The 12873-nt window shown below is 42.8% G+C and overlaps 1 protein-coding gene across 6 annotated transcripts in view; it reads right to left on the reverse strand.

Annotated features, from left to right (window-relative positions):
* Window positions 1–12873, reverse strand: part of ST8SIA2 (ST8 alpha-N-acetyl-neuraminide alpha-2,8-sialyltransferase 2) — a 359528-nt gene that overhangs the window by 328013 nt on the left and 18642 nt on the right. The window lies entirely within an intron of this gene.

The raw sequence follows: 12873 nt of genomic DNA on the forward strand, positions 1-12873 counted from the left end.
AAAAAAGCTTCTCTGAGCTTGTGGACAGCTTGTCAAAGTCAGTCCCATTTTCAAAGTGCAATTAAAAGCTTAAATCACCAAGAAACGGTGAGTGACAGCTTGAGAAGTTTTTACTGCAGGAAAGTTCAGAGGGTCATTAGTTTTGCTGCTTCTACAGCTTAAAAGGCAGAGTGTGGATTCTAAACTGCAACTGCGACAGTTTGATGCAATGTTATAAATAAAGTTCTATAACTAAAAATAAAACTAGACTACGCTTTCTTTGCTACACAAACAATTCATTATCTCATATGTTTATTTTGACTTCAAGTTCACTTAAACTAGGTATGGTACTGTATGGACATGTTTCTCACAATGCTGTATGTCACTTCAGATATCTGTATTTGTTAGCAAAATTGGCTTAGGCTGGTGGGGTGGTTGATGGTCTTTGGAATGCCCACAGTACAACCCCTACATTTTGGGATTTTACTGCTGCACTGATGACATCCTATTTTTCAGGAATCTGCATATCTTTGCAAAGATTTTTTTGTAACGTCTCAACCAAAGAGGTTTAAGCATCTACTGGATTTCACACAGCTAAATTGTCAGATTGAAATGTATCAAGCACAAATGTACAGTATGCTTCTCTCAGATGACAATATGGTAACTGAATTGTTCTGTAATAGTCAATAGCTTATTACATTTCTGAAGTTATCAGAAAGAAGATTTGAAGAAGAGCATTCCAAGTGGCCAATTTACTATGCTAGGTACACACGATACAATTTTCTGGCAGATTTACCTTCCATTCACTTCTATGGAAATCTATTGAAAAATCGATTGGAAAATCAATTGATCAATTGAAAATCAATTGATATTGAGATCAGACATGTTGGAAAAAATTGATCTGACAGGTAAATCTGCCAAAAAATTGTATGGTGTGTACCTAGCATAAATCTTTGGATGAATTGTACAGATGATTACGCTTTCAATCATCAACAATTGCCCAAAAAAAAAACAGTTTGGGAATGAGGATAACCCCATATTCTCAAGCATACAATAGAGAAAAGTTTTCACAGAACGATACCCTGCTGATTCAAAAAACAACTTAGCAGGACAACAATTTCTACTATATTGCCCGCTACCATTGGGGGGGGGGGGTTTGGGGGACAGCGTTCCACTTGCCATTTAAAGGGACTCTGAGCTTTGCCTTAAAAAAGAAAAACGGACTTACCGGGGGCTTCCTCCAGTCCACTATAGCCTGCGAGGTCCCTGGGATCCTCCTGGCCTCCTCCACTGTCCCGCTGGCGGCTCTGGGAATGCGCCGACTTCTGGTGAAGTTGCATGTGCTTGCCCCCGCTGCGTAGCTGTCGCATCATCACGACGGCCACCGTAAGAGCCCTGCGCAAGGCTCTTACGGCAGCAGGTGTGATAATGTGCCACTTCACCCAAAGTCGGTGCGTTACCAGAGTTGTCAGCAGGACAGCAGAGGGAGCCAGGAGGATGCCGCGGACCTCGCGGGCTACAGTGGGCTGGAGGAGGCCCCAGGTAAGTTTGTTTTTCTTTTTTAATACACGGCTCAGGGTCCCTTTAAAGAAGCCTTCAATTACATTCTTTCACTTGTCACAATCTAAGTTTGTTGATATAACTGTATGTGTAGCACACCAGTAATATCTTGTAATTGGCTGTCTTAAGTAGTAGAGCTGAAGCTTTTGTTTTATTGTGAAAAAACAATGATTGGGTTGTAAACTTTAGATTGCTCTTAAAATGTAATTTATAAAAAAGGACATGGACCACTGCTTCCAACCAATCACAACATGGCCTTGGGCCATTCTCTGGCCAATAGTTCCGCTCCATTATTTTAATATAAATAGCTTATTTTAAAAGGGACATATGGCTTGATGCATGAGCCAGTGGTATGCTGTAACCCGTGGTTTCGTGCACACACAGATGATCATGTTAGCGTTAACCACTTGAGGACCGCAGTGTTAAACCCCAGTAAAGACCAGGCCATTTTTCCCGAAATAGGCCACTGCAGCTTTAAGGGCTCGCTGCAGGGCCATACAACTCAGCACACAAATGATTCCCCCCCCCCTTTTCTAACCACCAACAGAGCTTTCTATTGGTGGGGTCTAATCGCTCCCCCAGTGTTTATTTTTACTTTTACAAATATTTTTGTTATTTTCTTATAAATTTCCATATTTTTTTTTTCTTTTTTCTCCCAGTCCCTCTCTCCCCTGCCAGCCAATTACAGCGATCGGCCAGCCTATCACAGCAGATCCCTTCTGTGTCCCTAAGGGGGACAGCCGTGTCCCACAGCTGTCCCCAGTACAGCTCTGCCTTAGATCGCAATGCTGAACTAAGTAAATAGACGGCGGTTTCGCCATCAAACAGTCTTCTAGCGGTGCTTGGAGTGGAGCTCCGTCATTCGAGCGGGGATGCGTGCGCATCGGCGCGCGCGATCCCGTGCAAACTTCACCTCCAGGACTGCACACCGATCAGCATGGGTGTGAGCAGCCCCAGGACCGCCTAACGCCAATTGGCGTCAAGTCCTGTGGCCGGCTACTGCAGGAGATTGCGCATCTCCTGCTTGGGAGGCGGAGCTCCGCCCCACCTTCAGTCTCCAAACAGGAGACTGTTAGACGGCGAAACCGCCGTCTTTTTACTGAGTACAGCTCTGCGATCTGCAGCTGTACTGGGGACAGTCGTGTGACACGGCTGTCCCCCTGGGGCACAAGAGAGCGATTGGCACTCACAGGCTGAAGCCTATAAGAGCTGATCGCCATGATTGGCTAGCTGGGGGGAGGGGGGGTTTACAAAAATAAATAAAGAAATAAATAGTAAAAAATATAAATAAAAAAAATTCATATTTAATAAAAAAAATAAACAGGGGGGGGGGTTAGGGGGGTGATCAGACCTCACCAACAAAGAGTTCTGTTGATGGGGAAAACAGGGAAGGGGGGAGGGATCACTAGTGTTCTGTGTTGTGCGGCCCTGCAGCTTGGCCTTAAAGCTGCAGTGGCCAATTTATCAAAAAAATAGCCTGGTCTTTAGGGGGTTTTAGCACTGTGGTCCTGAAGTGGTTAAATAATGGTCACCTTTAGAGGTACAAACTCTGCTTCATTAATTGGACTCACACACTACATGGCAGAAGGTGACAGTACGTCACACTGTTGTGACTACAAAAAGCAATAGCACGTTACCATACATTTCCCACAACAGCATTGTACCCAGATTACATTTAGATCTACATGTATCTTCACAGATGTCATTAAATATCCACTAGTTTCACCCCTAGCTGTAGTAAATGTAATCAAATCAACTAATTATGATGAATACTTAGAGCCTTAGTTCACCCTCATTATTTTTAATTACCAGTAGATTTATAAAGGGGATTGTGCCATTACACACACAATTGAATGCACCTACTTCACATAAGATTTCCGTTTTGGAAAAGTCTGTCACATGACTCAGTGATTACTAATATTATTTAATGGATTTATATAGCGCCAACATATTATGCAGTGCTGTACAATACATAGGATTACAGACAATGATAACAGAAAGGACCGACAGCACAATACAGGTAATAGACAATAGATACAACAATACAGGTAATAAGCAATAAGATACACAGCACAATGCAGATAGTAATACAATGTCAGATCATACACTGGCGTGGTAGTGGTAATAATTATGGCCGGGCAGAGGCGAGAGAGGCTCCAGCCTCAGGGCGCAGTGTAGGAGGGGGCGCACAACGCACTCAGCTATCATTCCCCTATTGTATTTGATGCAGAGAGAAATAAGAAAAGGGGATACATAGCGGTGACTGCAAGCCAGATAACTAGAGATTAAGGTGTTGGGGACCCTGGGGCACTTCTTAGGCTAATAGCAATCAGTGTATGATGGCTGGGTGTGGGAGGGGTGGAGGGGCACACTTTGGTGTCACAGCCTTGGGTGCTGGAGGACCTTATCCTGGCTCTGATAATAATACAAGTTCATATATTCTGGGTAGGGTGTACAATCAAGTATGATACACAAGGGGAGAGGGCCTTGCCAAAAGCTTACAAGCTAGAGCGAGGGGTAGTGACACGAAAGGAGGGGGTGCAAAGTGGAGTTCTCAGCAGAGAGAGTTAAGGCAGCATCAAGGTGAAGTAGGCCTCCTTGAAGAAGTGAGTTTTGAGTGCTTTTTTGAAGATGTTGAAGTTATCTGATACCGTCAGATAACCAGCAGTTGTCAGGAGAGTGGGTGTTGCTTTTCCTACACAAAGACCATTTACCTAAGCCCACCCACCTCCTCCCACTGCTGTTGAAAAAGTGACTCTTTGTGGCAAGCTCAGCAGTCTTATCTTCTGATTCAGTTCCTCACTGCTCAGTTTGTAATAAAGCACTTCACCCTCCATACATTTTCACTAGTGTGTTTATGTAAGCCATATATACATCTCTGTACCCTGCCCTGCTTGCAATAAAAAAAGCATTTTTCACCTATTTTTTATTTAACCTTATGAAAACAAAGGTCTAAATCATGTGTTACAATCTGACCACATTTGGACAAGAAGACTCTGCTGAGCTGTAACTGCAGTGCTGTCCACAAAGGATTTATTTCTGGGTAGGGTCAGGTAACAGACTTTAAAGGACTACTGAAACAAGAGGGATTTGGAGGCTGCCATATTTAATTTTTTTATAACCAATACCAGTTGCCTGGCTATCCTGCTGATCCTCTGCTTAGAGATGGCTCGAAACTCCAATTTTCGGTTCGCGAACCTGGGGCAGGCAGTCGCATGGCGTGCAGGCAGAGATGCTGTGCGTAGGGACTGACTTAGTCTTTGGGCAGGCCTGACCATGCAGACCTCGTGGTCAGATGGACCCTTGACCCAACGCTGTATGCCAGAGATGACACCACTTGCCTTTCAACATCACGCTACAGTTTGGGTATCACCTTTTTTGAGAAATAATTGCGGCCTGGTATCTTCCACTGCAGTGTGTGGCTTTGCTTTTGTGTGCTGCTTTTCCTTAGGTGGTCATCCCATTGCAGTTTGTGCTTTGTCATCATGTGCCTTTATAAGGAAGTTGTCCCTACGTGGGTCTTGGTCTTTCCATGGCTCAATTTTGGTGACAGAGAGTACAAATGGCATTGCTCTCATCTGAGGCAGACACACACAAACATTTCCACTGCTGAGCCCTGGGGTGATGGCACTTTGGTGGTGGCGGCCGACTGAGTGTTAAGTGGGGTGCCAGAATCAGAGCAGGAGGAAGATATGTCACAGTTCCGTGTGGAAGCTGAGGAAGATGAGGTGTTCTGTGTTAAATAGTCAACAACGTCCTGACAATCTTGGGAGTTGATGGCACGCGCCTTCTGAACACTGTACTTTGGTCCAGGGCCGCACGAAATTACAACAGCACAACCTCGAACAGACCTGCCGGGTTGCCTGCCTCTTCCTCTTTTGCCCATATTGGGAGGGATGAAGTGAAAGGTATGTGCAGTTGTGCACTGACTTGACTAATACAATGTGCAGTCACACAGGTGCAGTGAACAGGTATGCAGTGACTGGTATCAATACAATGTACAGCTGTCATACACACAGGTACCATGAACAGGTGCAGTGACTGACTGGTATATAACACTGCTTGAGGTCACGTAGGTAGGTGCACTGAACAGGTGGGTATGCAGTGATTGGTATTACAAATGTGCAGCTGTCACACACACAGGTACCGTCAACAGGTGCAGTGACACTACGTACGCTCACGTAGGTAGGTAGGTGCACTGAACAGGTGGGTATGCAGTGATTGGTATTACAAATGTGCAGCTGTCACTGAATCACTGAATGTGCTGGGCCTGGCAGTGGCACAGTAGGAATTACCAAGGGGCCAAGGTCCCACTAGCAGCTGCGACTGACTGACAGGGCTGAATATGCAACACAAGTGTCTGTGGGACACACACAAAAAAAAATTAATCACTAGAACAACATTAGCTCTCAAAAGCGCTGTTGAGGATGAGGAGTGCTTTTTAGCAATAAGATCAGCAAGAAGGAGCAAGCTAACAAGCCTAACACAAGAGCCTAACTAAGCTTCCCCTATGTCAGTAGGTTCTCTCCCTTCTCTAATTACTGCAGCCACACGAGTAAGTGATAAGGCTGATGCTGCCTGCGTTTTATAAGGGGGGGGGGCTCCAAGAGGGAGTGTAGCCTTATTGGCTACCCTGTGCCTGCTGACTGTGATGTAAAGGGTCAAAGTTGACCCTAATAATGTAGTATAGGGGGCGGGTCGAACTCGCATATAGTTCGAGGGTTACCCGGAACGTGAACCAAGGAAGTTCGCACAAATAAGTTCGCGAGCGCATCATTCGGGCGATCTCTACCTCTGCTTAGTTCTAATACTTTTAGTCATAGACCTTGAACAAGCATGCAGCAGATCAGGTGTTTCTGACATTATTAACTGCATGCTTGTCTCTGGTGTTATTCAAACACTATTGCAGCAAAATAGATCAGCAGGGCTGCCAGGCAACTGATACTGGTATTGATTAAAAGGAAATAAACATGGCAGCCCCCATATCCCTCTCACTACAGTTGTCCTTTAATCTCACCTTCCTGATTACAGTATGTGGGTTATGAAGTTCAAAGACTGAGGTTTATACCCCCAAGTACTGGTAAGCTCAGTCTTTGGCAGAGGAAGGCAGTTTTGTAAACCCATCCAGCTAGGCAATAAAAAATAAACAAAAAATGCAAAAAAAATATGTTATGCACAACAAAAAAAACTTTGTGCAAATGATGAAATGTTTACATAATATCCATTAAAAAACAAATACAAATGAACTGGTTGACTTACATTTTTACACTGACTTTAAAAATATGTGCTACATTTACTTCATGTTGACATTTGTCTTTCCAAGCAGAAAAGAAACATTTTCTAAAAGTTTCATACTGCTGAACATGATGTGGTTATTAAATTGGAATGGTTGGTATTTTCACATTCTGTTGCTTGTTGTAAAAACACTACATTGAGTCTGCCTGAGGAACATGAAAAGACTTTATTATCTCTGAAGCCAAATATAAAGGATGTTTCTACTTTCCCTGCCATTCTCCACAGAAAAAGGAATATGTTACAGTTCAGAATCAGCGATAGTTGTCTTATGACTCTGCCACCACCACAGCTGAAAGAAGATTGCTTCCTCCTCCAATGGATTCAATAACAGATTAGTAGAACCTTCAAACCGTGTCAAGCTTTTTGGACTTCATATTACTATTGCAGGTCAGACTGAGGTATCATATTCCATCACACATATGGTACTTTCACATAAATAGTTATATTCGTTATTCGGTAGGTCGGACTTCTGTATAGAGCATTATACAATAGGAAAACATAAAAAGTATACTACTACAGTTTATCAGCTGAGATAGTGACAGCTTCCATACAAAATGAAGTGAAAAAAAGGTAGGTTCAGAAGTTTTTCCGGAAAAAAAAAACATTTTTGAAATCTATTTTTTTAAATGCAAAAATAAAACTCCAAAATGTGGTAGTTAAAAAAAACAAAAACTGGTGAAAGAATTAAAAGGTGGAGAAAATAAAATAGCAGCTCAAACTAGGGCTGTGGAGTTGAATTAGAGGAGTCAGAGTAAGAGCAATTTTGGGTACCTGGAATCGGAGTTGGTGGTTTCATAAACCGAGTTGGATGATTTTTGCACCAACTCCACAGCCTTGGTTCAAACACAGATGGCCACTCTTTATAAAAAGGTCCCAGTTATTTGTAGCATACATTTAGGGTAAAAGTAAGTACATCTAGTGGACTGTATGATGTGCAGGAGTCCATCTTGAAGAGTGCATTCACTACAAACTGGACACATGAATGAACAAACAGAAATGGTGTGTAATGGTGCATGTAAAATATATAAAACCTTCTATAAAAAAAAAATATATAAAACCTTCTTTGACATCTCCACTTCAAAGATTTCCATTTCACACAGGCGCTTTGGCTTTACTCCAGACCTATACTAGCTTTTTCTCATTGATTTGCCTGATGAAGCAGGACTGTGCCTACGAAACGAATTGCAAAGTGGAGCATCTATTATTTTTGTTATTTTTGATACAAAAATAACAGGATTGTGTCTGTTTGTCCGCTAGGGAGGTAAGTCTACCACTACCTCCCTCTTTTAAACATTTTTAAACAGTTTTATCCTACTTTGGCACCTCTGCTCAAGTGTCTTCAGCATTGTCTAGTCCACCTTTGGTAACAAAATGTAAAATATACATCATAACATGATTCCCATTTGCAATTCCTATTTTTACTGGATGCTAACAACACAAAAAGAAAAAAGCAGAAAAAACGCAGCATGTAGGACCTTTTTTAATCGCATCAAAAATCGGAATGGAATGTAAAATTGCTTCAAAATCATAAATTGGAATAAAAAAAAAAAACATGTCGTGTAAAAGAGCCCTAAAGTGTACCTGAAGGGAAAGCAGTGGCTAGAATGGGTACTTGCCTGTTGCAGACAGACAGACAACACCTGCACAGTAGCACAGACCCGAAAGCACTTGGCTTTTTCAGCTGAGCCTAAGTGGCAGCTCCTTGCTACTATGCAGGCACAAGCCGTCCTGCACCTGTGCAGTGTGGTTACACTTCTTTGCGTATGGAAGAATGACTGTGAACTTCAGAGGACTCAGGCTAAAATAGCCGGTAGTAGAGCGGACCCGATTGGCCTTGGCTATTTCCACCAGAGCAGAATGGAAAGCTGATACTGCCCAGGAGCTCAGATTATAAATCTGATTGTCAGGGGATTTTCAGAGGAACCAGAGCTGGATCCCCGAGGCTCAAGAGGATGGGAGAAGCCTTATTAGGATCCTGAGGCTTCCCCTTCCAGATGTAAGTACCCCATCGGGGCACTTTTATTTACAGGTACACTAAGGGCTTAATTCACAAAGCCGCGATAACTCTTATCACGGTCGTGCTACCGTTTTGCGCGCGCTATAACATGCATAACGTGTTTGCGCTCGAAATCGCAGCCGTTTTTTGCGCGAAAGTGAAAACAGCAGCGATTTTGTGTGTAAATTTGCATTTGCACAGGAAAAACATTATGCACGTTATAACGCTAGGGCAGCCGTGATAAGAGTTATCACAGCTTTGTGAATCAAGCCCTATAAGTGAGTGTTATAAAAAATAATAATAATAATAGTAATAATAATACAAGGTAAGTGACAACATTCTCTAAGCTGATTTCTCAAGGCATGTGCAGAGTAGATACGAGCAGAAGTGCAGCAGCTGCCCAGCACATCCAATCAAAAATCACAGTTTCATTCAACAGCAGTTTTCTCAGCACTTGTGTTGATGAATCTGCCTCTAGTGGTTATAAGTACAACCTGTCAAAAGAAAATCCTTTTCACACTCATCTTTGGAAGAGCGATGACAATTGAAGGTAGCAGCTACGTGTATTTTTCAAAGAGATGCTCAGTGCAGGGATGGATTTTACATAAGGCACTGTAGGCTCGTGCCTACAGGCGCCTGATGGTGGAAGGGCAGCTCACTCTCCTCCCCAAGTGCCTCCCTCCTGCAGGGCCTGTGCTTCTAAAGAGGCAAAGAGTCCCAGAGCCTGGAGGGGCCCCCTAAGATGTCCTTCCCCCAACACAACTTAACTGTGCTACCTGAGGTCCCAGCAATGTACAGGATCTTCTCAAAAAATTAGCATATTGTGATAAAGTTCATTATTTTCTGTAATGTACTGATAAACATTAGACTTTCATATATTTTAGATTCAAATACACACAACTGAAGTAGTTCAAGCCTTTTATTGTTTTAATATTGATGATTTTGGCATACAGCTCATGAAAACCCAAATTTTCTATCTAAAAAAATTAGCATATTTCATCCAACCAATAAAAGAAAAGTGTTTTTAAAACAAAAAAAGTCAACCTTCCAATAATTATGTTCAGTTATGCACTCAATACTTGGTTGGGAATCCTTTTGCAGAAATGACTGCTTCAATGCGGCGTGGCATGGAGGCAATCAGCCTGTGGCACTGCTCAGGTGTTATGGAGGCCCAGGATGCTTCGATAGCGGCCTTAAGCTCATCCAGAGTGTTGGGTCTTGCGTCTCTCAACTTTCTCTTCACAATATCCCACTGATTCTCTATGGGGTTCAGGTCAGGAGAGTTGGCAGGCCAATTGAGCACAGTAATACCATGGTCAGTAAACCATTTACCAGCGGTTTTCGCACTGTGAGCAAGTGCCAGGTCGTGCTGAAAAATGAAATCTTCATTTCCATAAAGCTTTCAGCAGATGGAAGCATGAAGTGCTCCAAAATCTCCTGATAGCTAGCTGCATTGACCCTGCCCTTGATAAAACACAGGGGACCAACACCGGCAGCTGACATGGCACCCCAGACCATCACTGACTGTGGGTACTTGACACTGGACTTCAGGCATTTTGGCATTTCCCTCTCCCCAGTCTTCCTCCAGACTCTGGCACCTTGATTTCCAAATGACATGTAAAAGTTGCTTTCATCTGAAAAAAGTACTTTGGACCACTGAGCAACAGTCCAGTGCTGCTTCTCTGTAGCCCAGGTCAGGCGCTTCTGTCGCTGTTTCTGGTTCAAAAGTGGGTTCATGCTTCCATCTGCTGAAAAGATTTATGGAGATGAAGATTTCATTTTTCAGCACAACCTGGCACCTGCTCACAGTGCCAAAACCACTGGTAAATGGTTTACTGACCATGGTATTACTGTGCTCAATTGGCCTGCCAACTCTCCTGACCTGAACCCCATAGAGAATCAGTGGGATATTGTGAAGAGAAAGTTGAGAGGAGCAAGACCCAACACTCTGGATGAGCTTAAGGCTGCTATCGAAGCATCCTGGGCCTCTCTAACACCTGAGCAGTGCCACAGGCTGATTGCCTCCATGCCATGCCGCATTGAAGCAGTCATTTTTGCAAAAGGATTCCCGACCAAGTATTGAGTGCATAACTGAACATAATTATTTGAAGGTTGACTTTTTTTTGTTTTAAAAACACTTTTCTTTTATTGGTCGGATGAAATATGCTAATTTTTTGAGATAGGAAATTTGGGTTTTCATGAGCTGTATGCCAAAATCATTAATATTAAAACAATAAAAGCCTTGAACTACTTCAGTTGTGTGTATTTGAATCTAAAATATATGAAAGTCTAATGTTTATCAGTACATTACAGAAAATAATGAACTTTATCACAATATGCTAATTTTTTGAGGAGATCCTGTATTTGGCAGAGTAGTGTTTCACCTGTCACGGTGGGTGTGCTCCTCTGTCAGTCCATGTCTCCATGCACTCCCTTACTTCATGCTTGTAGGGTCGCCTCTCCTTTATGACCTTGCAGCATGGGACAAGTGAGACGATACTCTGCCAAAGACATTGCAGGAGCCCCGGGGAGCACAGCTTAGTTGCAAGGTTATCTGCGGCTATGGCTGCTAGGTCAATGGCCCTCAGGGGGAATTTGGCTGCAACAAAGGGCCTCTAATGCTGCTGCTGTTTGGTTGGGAGGGTTCTGTTCGGGGCACCATTGAAACTAGAACTGGCCCTGTCCTCCTGCCTTATCTAAGCAGAGTCCCGAGCGGCGTGTAAATGAGAGGTTACTCACCCAGCTCTCAGCATTCCACTGATGAGATTTCCCTTCACTTTGGGGAACCTCTAGCTACCTAATACTTGGGGTCACCTCTAGCTACTTTATATTGAGTGTACTTCTGGCTAACTAATACTAAGGGACACCAGTCACCAGCTACTTATGACTGACGGGCAAGGGAAGTAAGAGAGAAGTGACAGCTGGGCCAGCCAACACGCTTGCGGTGCGGCGGTGTTTGTACGTTCATGGAGAGTGAAGTCTAGGGTGCCAGGAAATCTGTGCCTATAGTCTCCTGTGATGTACATCCGGGCCTGGCTCAGTGATTTGGGCACTGGATCATGCCGTTACTACAATGTGGTCTATGGCAAGCCTAATTTACAGATCGTGGCTGTGCACCAAAATTACTGGCTTCAAGCAGCTACTGGAAGACACAGAAAAGAATTTTAACAATTCTTTTCAAAATAATTCATAGTCTCTCCCCAGAATTCAAATTTAAGTGTTAAGAGTTTGAGAAAGAATTGGGGTTAACTGCTACAGTAAGATTACCAGCTGGGGATATGATTATGTGATATTTTATATATTTTGCATGCTGCTCAAACCTAGAGCCTCACACGAATATACACTCACATGAATATAATTTCTTGGCTAACGCACGGAGACCATATGTTGCCAGGTACAGATGCTTTGCACTGCTGGAAACCAACAAACCATTTTATTCTATAGGTTACACACTGTCATACCTAATCTGTTCTTTTTGTGGTTAAAAAGAAATTGGGACTAATGGAAGCCATTAACCTGCTACACATCTAGAATACAAAGGAGAAATGTAAACTTTAAAGATTCAGCTGCTTTATGGAAATCTGCTACTAACCAGAGCTGTTAAGCCACCACCCCCAATAGCAATGTCTATGGGTGTCTATTATCCATTGTTTTTTATTTTCCTCCTAAAACTAAATAATAGAGAAAACGTAAAAGGAGACCTAAGGCCAGATACAATTCACTGAAATAAAAGACCTTCTGCATGCAGATATTTTATCAACCCGACAATGGCCACAATTCACTAAGCACATCTCCTGTCTTTAATAATGATTCTGTGCTGTTTTTAATGTTATCACTATGGTGATAAAGTATTTAGCATTCATTGAGCAATTTACCTCAAGGAAACCTTAAAATAAGGATTCTGTCCTTAAGTTAAGGAGTGATTTCTTAAGGTAAGGTTTCAATCCTTCAAATAATTGCAGAATTCTAAAGTTAAAGACAGGATTTTTATTCACAGAGAGGAATGCAAGTGATAACAACTGTAAAGTGTGTGAGGAATTATC

This window comes from Hyperolius riggenbachi, chromosome 3 (genome assembly GCF_040937935.1).
Source record: "Hyperolius riggenbachi isolate aHypRig1 chromosome 3, aHypRig1.pri, whole genome shotgun sequence".
Classification (NCBI taxonomy): Eukaryota; Metazoa; Chordata; class Amphibia; order Anura; family Hyperoliidae; genus Hyperolius; species Hyperolius riggenbachi.